General features: G+C 38.5%; 1 protein-coding gene across 1 annotated transcript in view; it reads right to left on the minus strand.

Annotated features, from left to right (window-relative positions):
* Positions 1-23,251, minus strand: part of PFDN2 (prefoldin subunit 2) — a 96,189-nt gene that overhangs the window by 60,445 nt on the left and 12,493 nt on the right. The window lies entirely within an intron of this gene.

The following is a 23,251-nucleotide window of genomic DNA, read 5'->3' on the forward strand; positions in this document are numbered from 1 at the left end:
AACTACGGGAATTCAATAAAATTATCCTGGCCTAAAAAAAAAAAATTAAACAAATTAAGTGGAGGGGGGTCCATTACAGTATATTCCCTCTATTTTAATGGAATTTTATTCCAATTTTTTTTTATTTGACCAATGCACCCTTAGTAACAGAGATTATATGCCAACGGGGAAGGGGGAATTGAATCTAGCATCCATGGAGTTTACAAAACCGTTTAGACCTTGAAATGATGGTTTGTAAAAGGCATCTAATTTCTTTTTTAATCCTTAATCTAAAAATGATAATAAACCCTTGGGGAAACACACATGCCCAAAAGTTGCTTTTAAAACAAAAAGTTACTGAACACAAAATGGTCCTTTAACAGGAATCCTTTTTAATACAAAAATGAAATAAGGTGAAAACTTACCAAAAACCAAATGCTTCCCTTTCCCTCTGCAATTTTTAATAGGGATTCCCAAACCCCTAACCAGAGAACCCAAAGCCTTCAAGTGGGTAACATAAAATCCCTCCCATTTAGGGAAAAGGTGTTTACGGACAATATCAAAATAAAACCCAAAAAAAACACTCCAAGGATAAAAAAAATCTCCAAAAAAAAAAAAAAAAAAAAGGGGAAAAAAAGGGGTGAACGGGAAACAAAAATTGTTAACTTCTGTAAGCCTTAAAATCGTTTTGGAGAATAAAATGGGCAAAAATAACAAGGGGAACAACTTTTTAAAAGAAAAAAAAGTGAAAAGAAAACAAATAAATGTAAAAGGGGCATAAGACTCAATTACGGGGAAATTACAAAAAAGGGATTCGTTAATCTTCTTTTTTTGGCCCTCTGGTCTTCTTAAAAAGTTTATTACCCTTTCCCATCCCCCTTTAAAAAATAAAAAAAAGGGGCCAAAAGGCTTGCACCAAATTTTGCGAAAAAGGGCCAAAAAAAGGAACTTCCAAAAATGAAAGGGAGAAATGCCCTAAAAAGGACCCGATCAACAAAATAAAAAGGTCCCAGGAAGGAAAGGTTTCCTCGGCTTTAAACTTTGGAATTTTTGACCTAAATAGAAGCCAAAGGGGGTAAAAGGGCAGCAACAAAAACACGAAATACTTTAATAAGGTAGCCAAAGTGGCAATTCCCAAAAGAAAAAAAAAGGAACTTCCACAAAAAGGGGACCTGGTTAAAAAACCCAAAAGCCCTTTAGGACAAAAAATTTCCTGGTATTTCCTGGTTGGAAAACCCCAGCCTCCGGGGTTCCTAAAAGGGCAAAATTCTTAAGCGGCAGATGGGGGGGCAATAGGATGGTGAGGCCCCCCTTTATTTAATAGGACCCCCGGAGGTAATTTTTACGTCCTTGACAACAAAGAAGGGGGAACCGGGTGCTGGGAAAAGGGTACCCTTTTCGGGGTTTTTTTTCAAAACAGGATTTAAGAAAAAAGGCAAAAAAAATCCTAAAAAGGGCCCCTTCCAACCAAAGGGGAATCTTGTAAAAAAGGAAAAAGTTACCTTACAAAAAAAAAGGTCCATGGAAACCTCAATTAAAAGCCTAACACATTTGTGAACTCCTTGTGGTCTTTTTACCTGCTAAGGACCTGAAAATGTTTTTTTTTTAAAGTCCAGCCCTTTTTTTTAGGGACCCAACTTGGTTTGCTAAAAAATTTTTAGCCCCGGGGAAAAGAGTTAAGACCTAAAAGCAAAAAGAAAAAACCCCCCGAATTAAGGCCTTTGGATGGGGGATAAACATAATTTTAAAGGGGCCAAAAACCCCCCCCCAATGGAGGAAAAAAGGTTCCTGAGGGGGAAATATTAAAACCCCTTTAAGGAAGTACTCCCCCACTGTCTATTATAAGGGGAACTAAGTCCAAAGGAAAAGTTTTGGAAGCCAACTGATTAAGGAACCTTGGCCCATAAAGGGGGGCAAGGGGAAGCTGGGTTGGGGAAGCCATGTGGGCCCCTTAAAATTCCCATTTGGGGGCCGGGAAAAGGGATTAAAAGGCCATTTTATTAAAGCCTTGGAGGGGGAATGCCACTAAAGGAATAGCCTGCTGAAAAAAAAGTTGCAAGGAACAAAATTTTTGAAATTTTTTAAATCCTTTTCAAACAAAAGAATGGGGGTGTGAAACTTCAAAAAGCAATGACTCACTGGTAAAGATCTTTTTTTATCCTAAAAAAGAACCGGGGGCGGTTTTAAACCCGGGGGGCTACAGAGTCTAAAAGCAAAGTGGCAAAAATGAAAACAAAAAAGGAAAATCCCCATTTCAAAAAAGGTTTTGAACAGGAAAAATCAAGGAGTTAAAAAAAAGGAAAGACGAGGAAAAAGGGGGAAAAATTTGGGGAAGGACATGGGGGACTACAAGGGGGACCCTTTCAAGTGAAATTCCCCTGGCACTGAAAATTTTTTTCCCATGTCTGTGAGAGACCACTATACCCGGGAAACCCCCAAACCCCCAAAAATTTTCTTTGAAGAGGCACGGGGGGGCTCGTTTCTTTCTGGAAGTTATTTAGCGGGATTGGGGTTATGCCGTTCTAGTGTTCTGTTGATTCTTAAAGGTATTCTCGGGCTTGGGGGGGGTTTTAAAATTTTTTTAAGAGAACTAAAGGTTGGGTAAACATTTTTGTAAAAGCCAAAGAGGCGTAGAAGGAAAAATTTGGAAGAGTCTTTAAGGCCCCTTTATTTTCAGGGAGGGGGCGGCTGGGGCATTTATAAGTTTGTCTTTTTTCCCCTAAAGACAAACCTTTTCCCCCGGTCAAAATTTATAAGAAGTCCCAATAAAGGGATTTCACCAATAATTGGGGGAAAAAGAATTCTGTAACCCCGTTTGTTTTAAAGTTTGTGAGTAATCCTGTTGGAATTAGGGAACGGGGTTTTTTTGGGGGGATAAATTTTTGGAGAGAAGCCAAGGCGAACCATCTTTTATGGGCCCTTTTGAGGAAAACATACCTTTAAAAACCCCAACTTCAAGTTGGGGAGAACCCTTCTGGGGCCACATAAGGGTGTCCAAAAGGAGGCCCCAGGAGAAGGGGGGGACCCAGGAAGGGTTCTCTATTGGGAGTTTTTCAAGGGTTTTTTTGGGAAGTTTGAAACCAGGAAAGGGGGGTTGAATATTTTTTAACCGAGGGGGAATGGTATAAAGGCGGGCAGAAAAAGGAGGCGATGCCCCCTTTTGCCTTAAACCCAGTTGGGAGGCTAAAGGTCAAAGGTTAGCAGGTATCTAAAAAAAAATTTTATCCGAAGACCCCAAGTTTAAACCTATAGGGTTCTAAGGCAATAGCTGAGGTAAAAAGATCCCATTTAGATTTTTGGGGAAGGAATGAGTGCATTGATTCGGGGGGAAAAGCCTGAGGTGAGGCGGTTGAAAGGGCACAAGGTGAATGCCATTCCCTGAGCTTAAAACCAGCCAATGTTTTTCGGTCCCAAAACTTATTTTCCCGGGCGTTTTTTTTTCCCCGGGATAATCTGGGTGTCAATTCTTTTTTTCCTTGGGGGAAAAGGCCTGTCTGTCGGAGTTATTAAATACTGGGCTTGGTTAGGAACCTTTCAGAGTTCGGAAAATTGGGGTATTGAGGAGTTTTTTACATTTGAAGGTTGGGGGGTTTTTTAAATTTTGTGAATTTTTTTTCAAGTTTTTAGAGTGTTTGGGGGGGGATCTCAATTTTTTAGGCGATAAGGAGTTTTAGTTTGGGGATTACCTTTTCTTATAGCCCCCTTCGTTGTGTTTTTGTTTATGGGGGGGACCCCAATTTGGCTTCCTTTTTTGGGGTCTTTTCTATTTTCAGACCCATCTTTTTCTGTTCAAACCCGGGGAGATTGGCACATGAAATTCCCCTTTTTGCATGGGTGTCAAAAAATCTTTTTTGGGCCCAAATTCTTTAGTTTTTTGGGGTTATTTTTTGGGGGGGTGGGGAATTGGTTTCCAAGGGTTTAGTTTTGGATTCCCAGGGGGGGTTGACACGGTGTGGCGGGTACCCTTTGTAAAAATAAAAATTTTCCCCCTAGTATAAAAGGTTTCCAACTGGAATTTGAATTCCGGGAAAGCTTGGGGTTTTGGAGGGAAAAATTTTCCCAAAAGGAGGGAAAGGCCTTTGATTTGGATGGAAAATTTCTCCGGGGTTGGGAACTATGTGGTCTTGGGCAGGGGGGACCATAGAGGGGGTTAATCCCCTTTTTCCCCAATTTTAGTCCCTAAGTTTTCCTGATGAATGGGGGGTTTCTGTTTTGGGGGAACCCTTTATGTTTTGGGCACCACCCTTTGATTTGGCCCAAGTTTCCAAAAGGGTGGGAATGTTTTAAAAATTAAAAACCAAATAACCAGTATTCCCAAAAAAAATTCCCTTAAAGCAGAAGGCCTAAAAGGGGTTTAAAAAAACTTTTTAATAAAAGTATCCAGGTTTTGGGGGAATTTGGAAAGAATAGGGACAGTGGGGCCAAATTTTTTTAAGGACAAGGTAAAAAAAGTTTATTTTAGGGGGCAACCCAATTTATGAGTCAGGGAATTTTAAAACAAAATTTGAATGTTAGTCAAAGAAGTTGTTTCTTTTTAACCAAGGGCTGTTTAACGTGGATTTTAGTGTGGATTTTAATTGTGAAATTTTTGTTTATTGAAAAAAAATTTTCTGTATTATTTTGAAAATTGGTTAAAAATCCTTTTCAGTGTTCAAGAAAATGTTTTTGGGATGATTTTAAAAATTAATTAAAAAAGGTTTTTGCCTTTAAATGTGAATTTTGTTAATTGTTAAGATTGTTGAATTAAATTTGGGATTTTTTTGTAGGGGGGTTTCCATTTGGATTACCAATTGTTTTTAAAAAAAGTTTTCCCCCCTGGTTTAGTTTTTGCTTTTTAATTTGGGTTTTTTTTGGGGGGAAATGGTTTAGCCGGTTGCGGGGTTTTCTACTCCCTTTGGAGGTTCGCAAAATGCAATTTCTCCTTTTTAAGGGTGCTGAGGGTTTTAAAACTTCTGGTTAGGAGCCCCAGTTGCTTTGGAGGTTCTTTTTAATTTGGTTTTGGAAAATGAAAAGGATATTTTGGAAACCGGAGATAAAACTCGGGAGAGAAGCACCATTTGGAAAGCAGGGCCCATCTTCAGTCCCCCACAGACAGTTTGGGATTTTGAATAAAAGAAACTTGAATTTTGAAAAAATTTTTTTGCTTTGTGGTATCAAGGGGATGGTGGGATCTTGGGCTAGGTCAAACCCACCTGGGCCCCCATGTTTTTTTTGGGGCCCAGGGGGATTTATCATTAACCCCCTGTACTGGGTTTATATTTGTTGTGTTAGGGCCTAGGCTTCAACCTCCCTGGTCAGGATTTTATTTTCCCCTTATTAAACCAGTATGGGAATTGTCCTCCTGGACCAGCTGTGTTTTGGGGCAGCTTTTTGTTACTTTTACACTTTTTTTTTGGAAGTTTTACTTGATTAGTTTTTGTTGTGTGGTGGGCTTTTCCCCAGGGGGCCCTTTTGGGGGATTTTTTAATTCGTTTTAAGGGGGGTGTGGGGTTTTGTTTTTTTGGGAAAGAGTCGGGCTTGTTCCATTGGTTTGAAGGTTGGTTTTTGGTATTACCCTTGCGGGGAATGGGGTTCCCAAATTTGGTTTAAGTGATTCGCGGGTTGGGGTTTGGGGAAAGTGGGGGGGTTATGATATAATTTGCATCTCCCAGGTGAGTTAAAATTTAAAAGGTAAAGAAGGAATGCCTTAAAATGCCGGGAAAGGGTCAGTAAAAGTAGGACAGTTTTTTAAAATTTTTAAGTGGGTGGAATTTTTGTCTGAAAATTTTTGGGTAAAGTGTGAAATGTGTAAAATGCGGGGAAGCTACTTTAAGGAAAAATTAAAGAGAGATTTGGCAACTAGAATTAAAACAGCCTGGTCCAAACTTACACAGCTGTTACAAAAAAGGGGGCCAAAACGGGGGTTTTAAAAGAAAGGAAAGTAGGAAAACCCAAAGGGCCCTAAACAATTTTTTGGGAGAAAATTTTTGATAATATCCTGTGACACTCCCATGATGCTAAAGGCTTCCCTCCAACACAGAAGGACTTGCATACAGTCCTGGATACAGCAAATCTGTACCTGGACTAGAATAGTTACAGGAAAGGAAAGAACCTTTAAAAGGTGTTAAAATTAAAAAACCAAGGGCCCAGGTGCCTTCTTTTGGGAACCGAAACATTCTGGAATAAAACCCTTCCCTGTTTGACAGAAACTTTGGGGAAAGGGGTCTTGAGACCTCAAGGACTTCCAGAAAAAGGGGAGATGTTCCTGAGGAGGTTGAGGGAAAGTCCCAAAAAAAGGAGGGGACTTTCATCCATTTACCCAAAAGATGGAAGAACCCAAGAATCCCCAATGAAGAGAAAGGAAAAAGGGAAAAATGAATAAAGGAAATTTGAAAAAAAAATGTCGAAACCGTTTGTTGGAAAAGAGGTTCTGAGGAAAAGATGGTAAATTGAAAAAAAAGCCCCTTTTAAACCCTTTTTTGGGGGGGGGAAACTTTTTAAAAGGACGGAAAAATTTTTATTTTAACAAGAAACAAAAAATTTAATTTTTGCAAACAATTTTTTGCAAAAAGACTTTTAAACAAACCAAAAAAAGGGAAAAAAATATAAATTTAGCCAAATCCAAAAAAAAGGGGGTAAAAACCCAAAAAAAACTAAGGGGAACAAATAAAAAACAAAACACGAGGTGGGTTTATAAAACCAATACTTTCTGTTTATTCATAAAACCAAAAAGGGAGTCATAAAAAATCCCAAAAAAAACAAATTCCAAACCCCCGGGGAATCAAAAATTTTTAAAAGTAAAACCCAAAAATTTAAAAAAAAACCAAAACGGGGTTTTTAAAAAAAAGAATTTTTTTTATTTTTTTTACCAAAAAAAAGCAAAAAAAAACCCTTAAAAAAAAAAACAAAATAAAATTGTTTAAAAAATTTTTTAAAAAATTAAAAAAAATTAAAAATATTTTTCCAAAATTTTTAAAGGCTTTTTATAAATGATTTTTTGGTTTTAAATTTTTAAAACCCCCTTTTTCCCTTTTTTTTTTCCCCTTAAAAACCCTTTGGTTTTAAAAAAATAAATAAAAACCAAAAAAAAACCTTTTGTTTTACTTCTTTAAAATTTTTTAAAAATTAAAAAACTGTTGGTTTTCCGTCCCCCCTTAACTTAACCAAAAAAATCCTTAATGTAAAGTTTAAAATTATTTAAATTTTATAACATTTTGCAACAATTTTGGGGGTTTGGGGTTTTTTTGGTCAAGTCTTTTTTTCAGACAGGGGTTTAATTGACTTTTTTGGGAAAAAAACTTTTGTATTTTGTTTTTTTTTAGGCAATTTAATTGGGGGGGGAACTTTTTTAAAAGGTCTAAAGTTTTTTTTAAATTTTTGAAAAATTTGTTTAAAGAAAAAGCATGGGAAAACTTTTACTCACCTTTCGGGTTTGGGTTTGGGGGCACCAAGGGGAAGTGAAGAGGAGGGTTTTTTTGGGCCCAAGGAGCCCAATTTAAAACCCATTCCCCCAATGCAGCTTTAAAACCTCCCCGGGGAAAACCCAAAGGGTCCCCAAAGGGGAAAGGCAGAACCTTTTGGAGGGGCAAAAACAGCTAAAAGGGATTTGGGAAAGTTTAACTTTTGGAAGGCTCAAGCATGTTTTTTTTAAAAACTTATAAACCTGAGGGTTTTTTTACCAAATGCTGCTTTTTTTATTTAAAGCCAGGAATAAATTTTAAAAAAACCAAAAACCTCTGAAAAAAATCTTTTCCCCAAATCATTTAAAGAAACAGGCACTTAAAAGAATAAAAAGATGGAAGTTATGATGGAAGGGGAAATCTTAAAGGCCCGGGGGAAAATAAAACAACTGGTCTATGGTGGGAATAATCCAAACCAATGAATTCCCTTTTTTCCTAACCTTTTATGGCCCCCTGTCCTTTTAAAAGGGCGTTTTGAAACAAACTTTTTTGGGCTAAAAACAGAAACAGAAGGGGGACGGGGAAATTTAAAAACACAATCTTAAAATACCTTTTTTGGGGGCTGGGGGTATGGGGCCTGGAAACTAAAAAGGGAACAAGGGCGGCAGGAGGGTAAAAAAGGCCTGAATCCATCTAAAGGGGTTATAAAACCACTTTTTAAAATGAAACCCGGGAAGTATTTTTATATCCAAATTGATTCCCCAAAAAAGGTTTAAAGGGGAAAATGGCTAAAGGTCCCCTTTTTCGCCTTTTTTGGGAAAAAAAGGGGGGTGGGGCTGGCCTCTTTTTTTCAAGTAAAAACAAAGGGGTGCAGGAAAAGCCTCCGGGGGGCCAAGGAGAGGATTAAAAAAATGTGTCCAATCCTCTGAATCCTTGGATGAAAAAATTTTTTTTTCGCTTTTTTAAAAGGATGAGTCCAAAATCTTGGAGGTTGGATTTGTACAAAAAACTGAAAAACTCCCTTGACAAAATCGAGAGAACTTGGAAAAAATCCATCAACATCCCTTCGTAAAAAAAAGTGGGGAATAAAATTTTGGGAAAAGAAAGTCCTAAAAAGAACCAAAAATTTGTCCGAAACAGCCCAAGGGTCGATTATTTTTAAAACCTGGAAAATTTTCCCCTTTTTAATTAAAATTTAAAGGCTTTTTGCCCCATTTTTTCCAGTCATTTAGAAACAATACCTAAAGGAAAAAAAGTTACCCGAAGCATTTAGTACTGGGGTTATCAAAACCCCAAACTTTGGGAAAAGGATATTTTAAACCCTGTGTAATTTCCTAGCCCCAAAAAAAAAAAGAAACCAATGTTGCCTCCGAAAATCACCCCAAGTCTTGGGGGAACCTCCCAAATTTCAAATATCCTCTTGGGTAACTACATAAATGGTATTCGGGTATGATCGTTTCCGTTTCATATGACCCAGGGTTCATCTTTCAATTAAACCCGGGCCAAAAATTTAGGATTGCCATGGGAAGCTTTTTTACATTTTTCGCGGCCTTTCCTTTTCCAAATTACACCCCTGGCACTCTTTCCCCGAAAGTCCAAGGTTGGGGAAACTTTTGTAACAGGGGGGCAAAAGGGGGCAGGATTTGGGAAAATTTTTTTTTCTTAAAGGATTTTTTAAAACTGACCTGATTAAAAGAAAGGCGGGGGGGACCCAAAAAAATGGGTACAAAAAATTTTTAGGGATTTCCAAATTTAATATAATCCCGACCCCCAAAACCCGAAAACCCCCCCCAACCAAAAAAGAGAAACCTTTGGGTAACTCTAAAACATCTTTTTTTCCGGGAAAAAATCTTTTTAATGGTGGGAACCAAAAAAAAGATTTAAGGATCAAAATATTTTTATTTTTCTTTAAACCCATTTGTAAGAATTGAAAAAAAAGGATTCAAAATAAAAAGAGGTTTCCCTTTTTAAAAAATCTGAAAATAAAAAGTCCTTTGGGGGGCCTGATTTGCAAATTATCTTTCTCTAAAGAAAAACATACTAACCGGGACTGGTTAATCAAAAATTTTATTGGCCTCGAAATGAATTAATTCCCTGTATTCAAAATTTTTAAAAACAGGAGGTCTTTTCAATCTATGAGACCTACCTGACATTTCCTAATAATGAACCCCCCCCCACCCCGATACAAATTTTAACCACCCCCGGGGAAACTGGGAAAGGGTTAACCCGCCATAATAGATTTCCTTTCCCAAAGAACCAGATAACAAATTCCCAATTATTATGATGGCAAGTTTTTTGTCTGATTCTGATTTGAAAACGTTTTACCCAAAGAGTACAAGCCCCCCATTTCAATAGAAACCGTTTAAAAACTGATCAAGGAAATCTTGGGAGGGAATCCAAAGGAAAAGGAAACTTAAGGACCGAAAAGACCTTAAAAAGGAAGCTGGGTAAAAGGGCTTGATAAAACTTTTAAAATAGGGTTCCTGAAATTTTTAAAAAAGAAAAAGGTTGAGAAATTACATTTTCTTCATTACAAACAGTTTAGGAAAGAAAGCCCAAAAATGGGGTTAAATAATTTTTCTTTTAACTAAAAAACTTGAATAAAAAAAGGGGAAAACAATGGTTTTAAACCCCCCGGGCAAATGTTTGGGGCAGGAAAAAATTGGAATGGTAGAGGGGAATCCAGGAAAGGGGGGTTTCCCCAAATGAACTTCCAATGAAACCCTTGAAATTTGAGAAATTGGCCAAAAAGAAAATAAAAATTTCTGAAAAAATCCCCCAAACAATTTAGTTTAAAACCTTTTGGGGGGCCAATTTTTCAACTCTTTATCATTTCTTTTAAAAAGGGAATCATCATAATTTAAGTTTTAGTCATTACTACCCCAAATTTGGGCTGGATCTCTTTGGGGGAAAAATTTCAAACTTAAAAGTTTCGGTCCCCCCCCAAATCCCCCTTCAAGAAGGGCCCCCAGACAATTTTCCCCTTTTTTATTTGAAACATCTTAAAAGGAAAAATTTCTTTTAAAAAAACAGGGGGGGGCTTTGGGGAACCCAAATTAAAGGCCCAAGGGAAAGCATTAAACCAAAAGGGGAAAAAAAAACACTTTTGCTAAATAAAAGTGGGGACAAAAGGGGGGATCTGAAGCGGAAATGAAACCAAAAAGATTATCAAAATGATTTTTTCCCCCCCCTTTTAAAATGGGGGGGCCCCCTTTTCCTTGGGAGCCAAAAAGGATTCCTGAGCAAACCCCCAAAGAACCCCGGACGGACCAAATCCAAAAATGGGGAAAAAGGGGTTTCTTTTGGAGGACTGAAACTGAAAGATTTGGGAATGGAAAAAAACCTGTACCCTGATCGCTGGTAGCTTTGGTTTTGAAAGGAAAATAACCCCCCTTTTAACAAAGGAAAAAACTGGCCCCCTTTTGGTTTTTAAAAAATAGTTGACAGCTTTTGAAAAAAAGAGCAGCTGGCGATGAACTCCAAAAAATGAAAAAATTTCCCTTTGTTTAGAAAGGGGAAAAGCTGACAAATTTTTTGTCATTTGGAAAAAAGAAATTTTTTTTTAAGTGGGTTTGAGGAAATGATTAATTACAAAATCCTTCCAACAATGACCCAAAAAAATGCCTTTCCCGGAAGGAACAATTCCTTTTCAAAAGGTTTAAATTGGGGGGGGAAAAAAGAAAAACTGATAATTAGGGCTGGGGTGACGGGGGTGAAAAGAAAAATTTAAGAAAAACCTTAAAAACAAAAAACTTAAGGGGGTCCTTAAAGTGAAAGGGAAATCCTTTGATTTTATGGAAAAACAACCTCTTTTTAAAAAATGACAAGGAAACTAATCCAGGCAGGGGACAAAAGGGGGTTTTGCCCTTTTTTTTTTTAAAACGTTATCTTTATAATTTACTGGGGGTAAAATTCTGGAAGGGAAAAGCCCGGGTTGAACCTATAGGAAATTAAAAAACCAATTTTGGGGCTTTAGTCCAAAGGGGCACAAAATAATAATTTGGGCAACCCAATTCCCCAAATGGTAATAAAAGACACAGGGAAAGGCAAAATGTAAGGGCCCAAAGGGGGCTTGGGGGACAAATTAATTTAGTTTTAATAAATTTGGAAACAAAAAAAGGAAAAGGGATAAATAACCGGGAAAATGGAAATACCAGGGGATCCCCCTTTTTCCAAAAAAAAATTTTCTTTTTTTAGGGAGGGGAAAAATAAAAAAAGGATCCCCCAAAATTAACAAAGAATTCCAAAATGTTAAAAATTTTTTAAACAATTTATAACAGAATTTAAAAAACCCAAAATTTTTTTTTAAAGGGGAAAAATTTTTTATCAAAAACCAAAACCTAATAAAACCCTTAAAAAATAAAAACTACACCATTCTTATAATTGTAAGAAAGTCGCCCCAATTCCTGACCCACCCCAAAAACCCAAACCTTTTTTTGGTAACCCTAAAGTCCATCCTTAATTCCCGACCCCCCCAACCCCAAACCCCAATCCCATTGAACCTTCCTTGACCTAAAAGCCCAACCCAGAAAGGGAAAATTTTTCCTAAAAATTTTTCCCCCTTCCCTTTAAAAGGACCCCCTTTGCATTTTGCACAAAATTTGAAAGTATGCCCCCAGAAACAAAATCTGTCTTATCCAGTTTGGGGCCTGAGAGAGAAGGAACTCTTCCCCCAAAAAATGTTTTACCTCCCCGGGGGTGTTGACAGGTCGGAGGATTTCCCATGAAACCCCCAGGACTTAAACCAAGGGAAAGATTTGGTTCCCCTATTTCTTTAAAAAACCCCGAATTTTTGGGTAAAAACTCCAAGGGGAAATTTTAAACCTGAAACAGAAAGCTCTTACTCCGCTGATGGAAAAGCCCCCAAATGACTCTTGGCTTGATACCCCCCCAAAGAGTCCAACCCTATTGGGATGTCCTAAGGGGGGCCAAAAAAAAAGCCCCCGGGGGGGAGTTCCCTGATGGGCCCCCGAAAGTTGAATGTTGGCTGGCCCTGGTTCTCCATGGGCCCCTTAACAAGCCAGAAAGTTCGTAAATCTGGGGAGCAACCCAATTAACGGAGCCCCGAACCCAGAACTGAAAACCCAAACGGATGGTTCGTAGAGAATCTACCTTTGGGGGAAATTTGTCAGGGGGGCCGCGAGAGCAGTCAAGAAAAAAAATAAAAAACCCAGGATGGGACTCACGGGCCTGAAAGGAGTAACCCAAGGATTTGCACAAAGGACAAATTCTGGCAAAACAGTAGATCCCCGGAGAAGCTGAGGCCCGAGTATAGAAAAAAAAGGAGCCTGGATGTAGTCTCCTGCCCGATTTGGTAAAGCCTGAGGCTTGGTCCAAAGGACAAAGCCCCAACATAGGACGGCCCCGTTGGGAAATAGTTTTTTTTAAGGTGCCCCTTTGGGTAGTAGCCTGAATCTTCCCAAATCCAGGGTTTTCTTAACTGGGAGAAAGAGAACCATAATCCGTTTTAGGAAAAAACTTAAAGCAGATCCCAAAAAGGGTCTTTCCCCCCTTTGGCAAAAAAGGGTTTTTAAAATTTTAACCCATAGAACCCGGATAGAATAGAAGCTTCTCGATTTCTGAAACTGCAAATTCTCTTTGTGAGAGTGGAATGTTGGGAATTCTCTTTTTGGTGGGAGAGAAGTGTGAATGGGAATAAAACAACCTCTAGTAAGCCATCTGTACCTATAATTTACGGACTGCCTAAGATACACAAGAATCCAATTGATCCACCTATGAGGCCTATTGTATCTGGGAGAGGGTGGGTTACTGAACATCTCTCAGTATTTATAGAAAAACACTTAAGGTGTATCTTGAATAATAACAAATATGTACTACGTGACTCTAAACAGTTTTTGATTGACCTTTATGAATGTACTACACAAGATGAATTCACTGATTTGAGTCTTTTTGTCACTTTAGACATACAGTCTCTTTTTACAGTAATACCCAATGAACTGGGCTTGTCTTATATTTTGGTCTACATCAAACAACACAGCGACTACTCTGAAGTATTAATAGATTTAATAGTTCATTTCTTGGAGCTGGTACTATACAACAATATTTTTATATTTGGTGACCAGTTCGATAGACAGCATGAAGGCATGCCATGTGCCAATAGCTACGCCAACATGTTTTTAGCTTTTTGGGAGGAGTCAATATTGTTTCGCGAACCCCATTTTAAGAAGTATGTCATATTATATCGTAGGTTTGTAGATGACCTTTTTATTATATGGAAAGGCACTGTAAATGAACTGGAAGTCTTTTTCGAAACAATGAACTAAATGTTTGAAATTTACTATGAATTTTTCTTATGAAAGAATAAGTTTTCTCGATATTTATGTAGAAAGATTATACAATGGCATTATTAACACTGGTGTCTTTCGAAAACCATGTCACTGCAATATGTTATTGCATAGAACAAGTATGCATCCGCCCCATGTTTTTAGAAATATATAAAAGGACAAACATTGAGATGTTCAAGGTTGAACCCACTGCAAAGTGGCTTAGAAAATGATCTATCCGGCTTAAAAACCCGGTTTCTAGATAGGGGTTATAGGATGGTTGAGATTAACCAACATTTTAAAGATATATATGATTTACGTCAGACAAAAGGTTCACCATATTTTGGACCGTCTTGTGATGAAAATAGGATAAAGGATACAACAGCGTGTCCTAATGTTAAATTTTCAACACATTATACCACAGACCTATTTGAAATAAAAAAAATCATTAGTAAACATTGGAATATATAAAAGGCAGACGAAGAAATTCACAAAATAGTGGGTGAAACACCTTCATTTTTATATAGAAATAACTGAAAAGGCTATTATGTTATTCTAAAACAAATGGTAGGAATAACACCATTTCTAGTTGTACTAAACAATGTGGACATTGTAACTTTTGTAGCTTTATAGAAAGTGATAGAGACTTTCGACTTTCACCACCCTGATAATGGAAAAATATTTCACATCGAAGCAGATGCTAACTGCATGACTGCCAATGTTGTCTATCTAGCAGTATGTGTAATCTGTTCCTCATTCTATGTAGGAAAGACAAATCGCCCTTTGTGTGATAGAATAAGGGAACATATTTACAACATTAAGAAAAAATAATATGCAGAATGCATTAGCAAAACATGTAAATTTAAAAGGGACTGAGCATAAATTTAAATTTAGAGCCCTAGAAGTGAATACAAATAATATTAGAGGTGGAAATATTATGTTACGAACAGAAGAAAAGGAAAATGGCTGGATAATTAGATTAAGAGCTGATAAAGGTCTAGGCTTAAACGACAAATTATCAATAAAGCCTACATTAAAGCAACGCAGACATATAAAATGATTCTTTTATATATAATTTTAATACAGTGTTTTGATTTTTATACATATATAAGAATGTCATTTATGTGTGTATATTTATGTATGAATCTACTATTTATGACAGTTTCCATGAGTATATATGTGCATATTTATTTCTAGTTTATTTGGATGGAGTTTACACATACACATATATACTTTCTAGTTTTATACATATTTTTAGATATATTAATAAATACATATAAATTATAAAGTTAAATTATATATATATATATTTATATATATATATATATATATATATATATATATTTCTAGTTTTTAGTTTCATATTTATTGTATCACAATAAGATTAGACTATATACATTTTAAACTGGCTCAAATAGTTAAATGCTCTTTATATGTCTGCATCTTTGTATTCTAATGATTGATCCTTTTAAATGAATTATTTAATGATGTATACTATTTAAATTATATGGTTTACTCATAAAATGTATTTGATCTGAAGAAGCTACTTGTTAGCGAAAGCGCTCATCAATAATAAACAGTTTAAACAGTTTAAAAGAAGAAGGACTTGTCTTATGTTCTACTTTGCTGTTGCTCTTGTTTGAATTTCGTATGCTAATTGACTTTTAAATTTCAACAACAAGAGCATTTACCAGCGTAAGCAGCTACTACAATTTTATTTTACTTCTAGTAATTATTCTCTGCACACACTTGTCTTGAGTGATGGTCATCTAGGCCATGGGGCACAAAGACAAGCGCCTCTTGAAAGCCTGAGTAGGACAGTCAGGCAACTTTTTGGGAGCGCCGAAAGGGCTTCCCAGAGAATAGAATCCTGAAGCCTTGATTCTAAGGACAATCTCTGCCTCCTGGGCAATGTCTGTTGTTAGAGTTTCTCCCTCTGTCACGGGGATCTCATTCTCCAGAAGAGTTGGTTGAAAAACCCTGAGATTTTCAGAACCACATTCTCTTCCCAGAGTACTTTCTACAGAAACCAGAAGGATTGGAAGTTGAGAATTTGATCCTAAAGCAGATGCGAATTTGCCATCCTGTTCATTTCTGGAAATGGTCTCTAACTTTTGGGCTAAATAAGTCGATCCATAATAAGGGGCATGGATGAAGGAAGTCTTAAAGTGCTCTGTGAAGTCACAAAGCCACATTCAGACATGCCTTCTGAAATAAATAACTGTGCCTGCTGCTCTAGATGCCCCCCTGTGGCATTAGAAATAAGGTGCACAGATGCATTCGACAGAGATGCTAGAGTAGCCATCTGAAAAATCAAATGTCTTTTTCTAATCCGCAGACATTGACCCTGAAAGACAAGTGGAGATCTCCTTGATCAAATCCCTTTGAAAAGTGTGAAGTGTATCCCTTTCAAAAGTGTGAAGGTGTGCCAGGTATTTAAGTGCATTCATCGAAAAAATAGACGAGGCATAGACTCACTTCCCCATACCTGTCCAGAGTGAGAGATTCTCTATTTGTTGGGTGGTCAGATGAGCTTTCTTCAGAGAGCTCCTTCTTTGTGGCTGCCACCACAACCATGGAATCAACTGACGGACACATGCTCCAATGTGACTGGTCTTTCAGAGCCACTAAAAATCTGTCTGGCTTCTTAGGGATGGGTTCAACTGTGTTGTATTCCTTCTACGCCCAAGATGAGATAAGGTCCACCATCTCATTTTGCAGGGGGGTCCCACCAAAGAAGATGGGCTGAGCCAAAGGCCTTGAGGAAAACCGATTCCTCAGAAGGTGGTGTTTGGGAAGACCAGCCCCCTTTCTAAGGAGTTCAAGGATCTCTCTGAATGAGATGTCCTCAAGGGGGATCTGGGGAAACCTTTGCCCTCATCGAAATCAGTATCTGTGGTGAGGGATTCCTCAGGGGAAACTAAGTTTCTCCACTTAAACTTGTGTTTTCTAGGAACCTCTTGCGTGGGTTGCTCAGGAGAGGACTCAGAAATTAATAATATCTCACAAGGGATAACAGGATCAAGGCTCTTGAGAACTTGCTGCCCTGATGGGACAAGAAAACCAAGCTGCAAACCCTGGGAGATCTTGGGGGGCGGGGGGTTGGATCTGACTAAGAGAAGCTCTATTCCTCATTTGAGAATGTACCCTCTCCAACGTCTCAAATGCCATACCCTCACTGGCTCCGGGGAGCTTGTCCTTTGGATCTGAAACCCTAGGAGGGAGGCTTGACCCTGGAGATGGCTTGACTAGGAAACAAATGCAGTCTCCGTAGCCAAACTGTCAAGTACCCAAGGCCCTAAAGTAAAAAAAGTATCTGATCACAATCTGTAGAGTCAACACCAACATTACGGCTCTGGAAGTCAGTCGGCTCCAACCTCAGAGAACTGACCAAAGTCGAAGAAACATGAAGTCTCAGCTCAGATGATCTACCCTGGGAGAGAGTCAGATCCAGGGACTACAGTCTGAGGAGTCAGATCAGAGAAGGAGTAATAACCTAGTGATGGAGAAAAGTATCTCTACCAGATCCAGCAGTGGCTAGGGCCAGGAGTACACCCAATTGAATCTGGGTCTACAGGAAGTACCTCATCATTCTGTCCACACCTGCTTCAGTGAGATTTCTGGAGAAGCTGACTGGTCTGAGTGATGAAGCCGAGAAAGGAGGTCTGGATGGGTAACGAGGTCTCCCCTGCAGAGTAGGAGATTTAAGCCTCGGAGACAGGCTCTGGGGTGAACCGAAGAGGAATCATGGAGCTTATGACAATAGGATCGGAGGGAGCCACTGTATCTGAAGATTTAGCCCTTTTAGGGGCCGGAGCCAAAGAAGTGGTCAGATCTGGCGGGGGGGGTTCTAGTAGGCTTGGATTTGTCTTTCTCTGAGTGTCTAAAGTTATCCTTAGACTTGGAAGAAGAGGGGATAGAGGAAGGCGATAAAACTCCTGTCTTTCCTGATGTTGAAGGAGTCTTCACGTCAGGATCAGCATGTTTCATCTCTCCACAATCACTCTCTGGCCAAAAGCCTCACCAATGGTACAAGCCACATCCAGAAGCAAGGGATCAAGACAATAAACACACTTATCGTGTGCACCAGAATTAGGTAATTTGTGAGCGCACGACACACACACTTTTTAAATCCAGATGATCGCAGACGTATCAAAAAATTACATCAATAATAAGACTGCCGCCAAACAGAATATCACTGCAAATGTCTTTAACTACTATGTCAAACTACCATTTGCTATACCCAACTATGTCTAACTCCAAGTACAAAGACATAACAAGATAGTTATACAAAGAATATAGTATAAAGGAAATAAAGCAACTTCCCTAACAATAAACAAGACTTTTTTTTAACCAAGGAGAATATTGGGGAGAATAAGGAAACTATAACTCTAAAATTAGAGCCAAAAATTTTAAAGAGAAGACAGATGAAATGCTCTTCAATCATGCCTGAACACCTCAGAACCCATCAGCACATGAAAGCAGAAAATCAGATCTGAGATAGCTACATCCGAGCATGGTTATTACTGGTAGAAAAAGGAGCCTGACCACTGGATCCTAAGCTTTGAAAAGGCAGAATACTGGCCTGAAGTGGGAACAGAGACCCATACAGAGAGGAATGGAAGAAAAAGACATCAGATCATCTGTTTGCCATCATTTTGTTGAGACTGACTTTTTTAAACCAAAACTGAATGAGGGGTTAGAGGATCTGTTAGAAAATTTGGAAAAAGGGCTAAAAATTTTTAAGAGACTCCCTGAATCTACCCCTTTCAACACATTTTTGATAACCTCTACCACACAGGAGCCCAAAACTAAATCTACCTCTATCCAAAGGAGAATTTAGAATCTCACCTTTCACATCACCTGGGAGGTTCTGAGAATTCAGCCAGGAGAACCTCCTTAAAACAGCACCAGTGGCCATACAGCCCTGGAAGAAGTATCATCTGAATCATACACACACTGTAAACAATGAATAGTGACCTACACAATGGAAAAATCTAGATTTTTCCTCACAAGAAGAAACTGCAGACAAAATATTTCTTATGCATTCACAATTAGAATAAACATATGAGCCTGACAATTCAGAATTCGGAAAAATCAAAGTTGCAGAAGCATACACTCTTTTCCACATTCTTACAAGAATGGAAAGACTATTGATAAGTAAGAGGACCATGCACATTGTGTGCACTATCAGACTAGGCCCATGCACATTGTGTGCACTATCATACTTTCACTGTCTCCCTGCTGTATGGGCTGACAAAAGACACAGCTGGCTCCACACTTATTGGTACATGTATCCTGTGGACTGGGCCTACCTTCAACCCAACTCCTGATGTTCTTGGCTTTCCTGTACACAAAGGAAGGAGCTTCTCCAAGGATGCCCATTAAATATGAGCTTTCAGTAATTATGGTCCAATTCTCTCTAATGACATTAATGATGCTGTAACAGTCAACAGCAAAAGTCAAGATACAACTGTCTTTAGATTTGTTGTCCATAGATTTCTTTAACACCCTCCTATAAGGCCTGTTAAGTGCTGGTGGATTTGTACTTTTTAGTTCAATTATAGGTTCCAAAGTGCTTCTTAACATACTGCTTTCATATCCCATCACCAAAAAATCATTTTCAAGTTCATTTAGGCTCTCAAGGAAGGGTTCCATTTTTGTGGTGATGCTAGCCAACCTATATCCCTGGGACTTAACGAGGTTATATTTCGTCCTGGTGGGATGGAGTCTCTTATTATGTAGCAAGAGATTTACTATGGTAGATATTCTGTAAAGATCTGTGTCAATTTTACCTTGGTCCGGGTCTTTAGTAATCTACATATCCAAAAAGACTGCTGAAGTGAGGGTGTGGGAACAGGTGACACTCAGGAAGCTGGTGGTTTGATTCAAATAACTGATAAAGTCTTCTAATTTAGCACGGTCTCCTTTCCACACAAGGAAAATATCGCCAATAAAGCGGAGATGCATCATGATGTGTTGCATGTATTCTCTCTTGTTATAAACATAATCCTCCTCCCACTTGTCTAGGGCTATGTTGGCTAAGCTAGGGGCCAAAGCTGCCCCCATGGCTATACCAGTCTTTTGTTTAGTAATTTCCATTAAAAGTAAAGAAACTGTACCTAAGCACCATATCTAAAAGTTTACCTGTTCTTTCATGTTGTGCTGTTGTGCCATTGTTGTTTTTCTTGTATAAATCAATGACTGATTCAATACAATAATTATGTGGAAATACAGTATATAATGATTCAACATCTATTGTTAATAAAATACTATCAGCATTGACTAACATTTCTTATCTTCCTTAAAAAATCATTAGAGTCTTTTGTGTGTGAGATGTTCTCAGCCAGAGGTTGTAACACAAAATCCGGGTAGATGGCAGTAGGATCGGTCAGGGACCCCCACCTGCAACCACTGGCCTGTAAGGAGGGTTCTTTCTATTTTTATATGTGGCTTAGGAATTCCAAAGAATTTAGGCAAGCGTCGGAAAGGGTTCTGTAGATAGTCAAACAAGTTATCTGTTAACAAACCATCATCATAAAGTGCAGTCAAGGTTGTGCACCAGTTGTTGTATGTCATCTTAATTTCTTCTAAAGTTAAAGATTCATAATAGTTTGTGTCACTCGGCATTTCTTCTATCTGGTTATAGTTGCTGGTTATCAGTAACAATACCCCCCCTCTCTTGTCAGCCTTCATAACCTGTCTGGACTTATCTCTGCCTAGCTCTAATAATGCTTTTTTTTCCTCACCTTTATTAAGGTTGTAGAACTTTCTCCCTGCTGGTTTTTGCAGTACTTTCCTGATGTCCATTTCACATTTGACTTCTAAAGTGTGGTGTAAGGGAAGGGAGTAATTACTGGGTCTTTTTATTGTTTCTTCAATTGTTTTTTTTTTTTTTTTTGTCAGTGGTAACAGATTTGCCATGGTAAAAAAATAAAACTTTCAGATTCAATTTTCTGACATAGGATTTTAAATCAAGTACCTGTGCTGTTTCAGACCTGCAGTGCAGAACAAAAGTTAATTCCTTTGAAAGCGCACTAATCTCCATGTCAGTAAGTTATTTTTTTGGAATGACTCCAAACAACAGGGTAAGTTAATAATGTGGTTGGTTTCTCCATCTGGTTCTGGATCCTACAGTCATCCCCCCCCCCCCCAAGTATTTAATTTTCCTCACTCCTGTCCACTGCTTGGTTCTCCAGCCTTCTGGAGGGGCTCTGGCTGTGGATGGGGATCGTTGAAACTCCTCGTGTCCTCTGGAGTCTCAGGGGGATTGTAGTAGTTGTCTTCCTGGTAAATGTGGTAGTACTGTCCTCTCTCGGGCTGTGACATTGGTCCTGATAATGGTATTGGTACTGGTCCTGTTGCTGGTGTTGTGGTTGATGTCTGTAATGTCCCTCTGAGCTTGGTTAGTCAATACTAGATGTTTAGCAACAGATGGTTTTGTCAAATAAATGACTGCAGGGTCTGACTTGGGATTAGAAAATCAATAATTGTGGGTCTAAGGGAACTTATACAAACTGAATTCTTAGGGGTAAGTGATGGTCAGGCATGCTGCAGACTGTCAAAAAACATCCTCTAAAGCTACTAGTAGAGGAGGAACAGCTGCAAGTTAAGAAAAATACAGCTGTAATGCAACATAATTTTTCCTGTGATACTGGAATGTTCCTACTGAAACAAATCTTCCACTCTGGCTATATTTTCAGAAAAAAAGATAACTCATCTGGGTGGGGGGGGGGGGTCTGAACCAAAATTGTCTTAGGAATCATATTCCCCTTCCTGTGGCATAGTAAATGGGAACTACCTTCCCAGTCAAAGGCCTGCCCTTCTGATTTGAAGTCAGAATGAGAGAGAAAGAGACATCTTTTTCTTTCAACACTTTGTAAAGAATTAAAACTTGAAAGGCTGGAAATAAGCCCTCAGCAAATCCCAGCCAGTCTTCCCTGTCCATTCCCTGTACAACAGGAGAAGAACTGGGTCTAACTTTTTGCTTTCTCTTTCTAGGAGACTCCCAGAAAAAAGCAATTCAAAGATGGAGCTCTTCCACAGGAATCAGGCTAGCCTGGATGTCTTTGCAGTACATCACCCGCTCCCTCCCCAGAGACTGATGAGACCGGTTCTCCCTTGCCTGATAACGGCAAACCAATAGCTGCAGAGTAAGCACCCAACTGCTGGGCCTTAGTGGTTTCTGAAGTAGCAATGCCAGTGGGACTGATTGAGAGAAGAAAATAAAAGGTCCAAGGAACCTAACCTTGCCACAGCAGAGTGACCCTTGGGCAGCTGAGGCAGTTAGGAAGCCAGCCTGGCAACTGAAGACACCACAGTTTTTCTTCTTGTTGATGGAGAGGCAAAAACAAAAAAAGTCTGCTCCATGGTATAGTAGCAAAGAGAACCCGAAAAACTGGTAGGAGACCAAGGGCGAGTCTGTATCTTTAAACTGGAAAATTTGAGTTTTGAGGTAGAATCATTCATGGGAATCTTTAAAAAAAAAAATAGTCCAAGCCTTGGCATGTAATTTTTTTACACAGAAAACATAACTTTTTTGGCATAAATGCAGTTAACTATTTTCCCCAAAAACAATTATTTTTAATTAAAAGTTGTTCGTGGAAAGAGACCCAATGCTGTAGCATCCAGATATGGTAAAAATAATTAAATGGAACCCAGTGGTAGCTTCTCACAGTGAATACTGCTTTTGTATTTTTGTATAAGGAAAAGAAACACGTGCCTTGGGATTCATTACTGCCTACACTGTGTACACCATTCTGAGTGAACAGACAACACAAGCATAACTTCATACCTTCTTCCTTCTAATTTTAGTTTTCCTAAGGATTTTCTTGCAGATTTAAATACTGAGGGGATTCATAAAGATTATCACAAGGTGTAGACTACGTGTGCACTTAGTATAACCTTTCTGATTGACTAGAAAGTACAAAAAATGTGGTAGGGATGCTCTTGAATACAGATCATGTAAACTTAGTGTAGGTGTTATTGAATCTGGCCCACTGGTTACACTCGGAAATATTTCTGTTAGCAACCACACATGTACGTAAACATGAATACGAGTACTGTGCAAATATGTTACTTGGAAATTAGCCGTTACTGTATGTGACAGATGCAAACGGTCACTGAAAAGACCAAGTACCAAGCAAAGTCATAACGTATTTTTTTAAGTCATCGCATTTGAGTCATAAACACGCTGTACAGGGTCTTACAAAATCTATGGTCCAGGAGACAAAGTACAAAATAGACAAAAGCAAAATAGTAAGCTAGTACATTACCAACTACTACAGGTGTTAATAATTTACATTCAAAGTAATCACTGGGATGACAGATGTGGTGGTCTAGTGTCCCCCGAGTCCCCATCATCTATGTATCCACCCTTCTATGTCAAACCCAGCCCTTGTGCACTTCCACAACTGTTTCCCATCATCATTGTGAACCCAAGCTATTGTATAATCACCAACCCACGTTTTACCTGTGTATGTGTGTTACTGACAATACTCCTCTCTTCCCTACCTATAATTCCCTCTCTTATCACCCTTCATCCTTCCCCATCTCCCCTTTTTTCCAACTTTGCTATCCAAACCTTTCCCTTCTTAAAGTAATGAACTG

Source organism: Protopterus annectens, chromosome 12.part0, assembly GCF_019279795.1.
Source record: "Protopterus annectens isolate FY-2018-M chromosome 12.part0, PAN1.0, whole genome shotgun sequence".
NCBI classification, from domain to species: Eukaryota; Metazoa; Chordata; order Ceratodontiformes; family Protopteridae; genus Protopterus; species Protopterus annectens.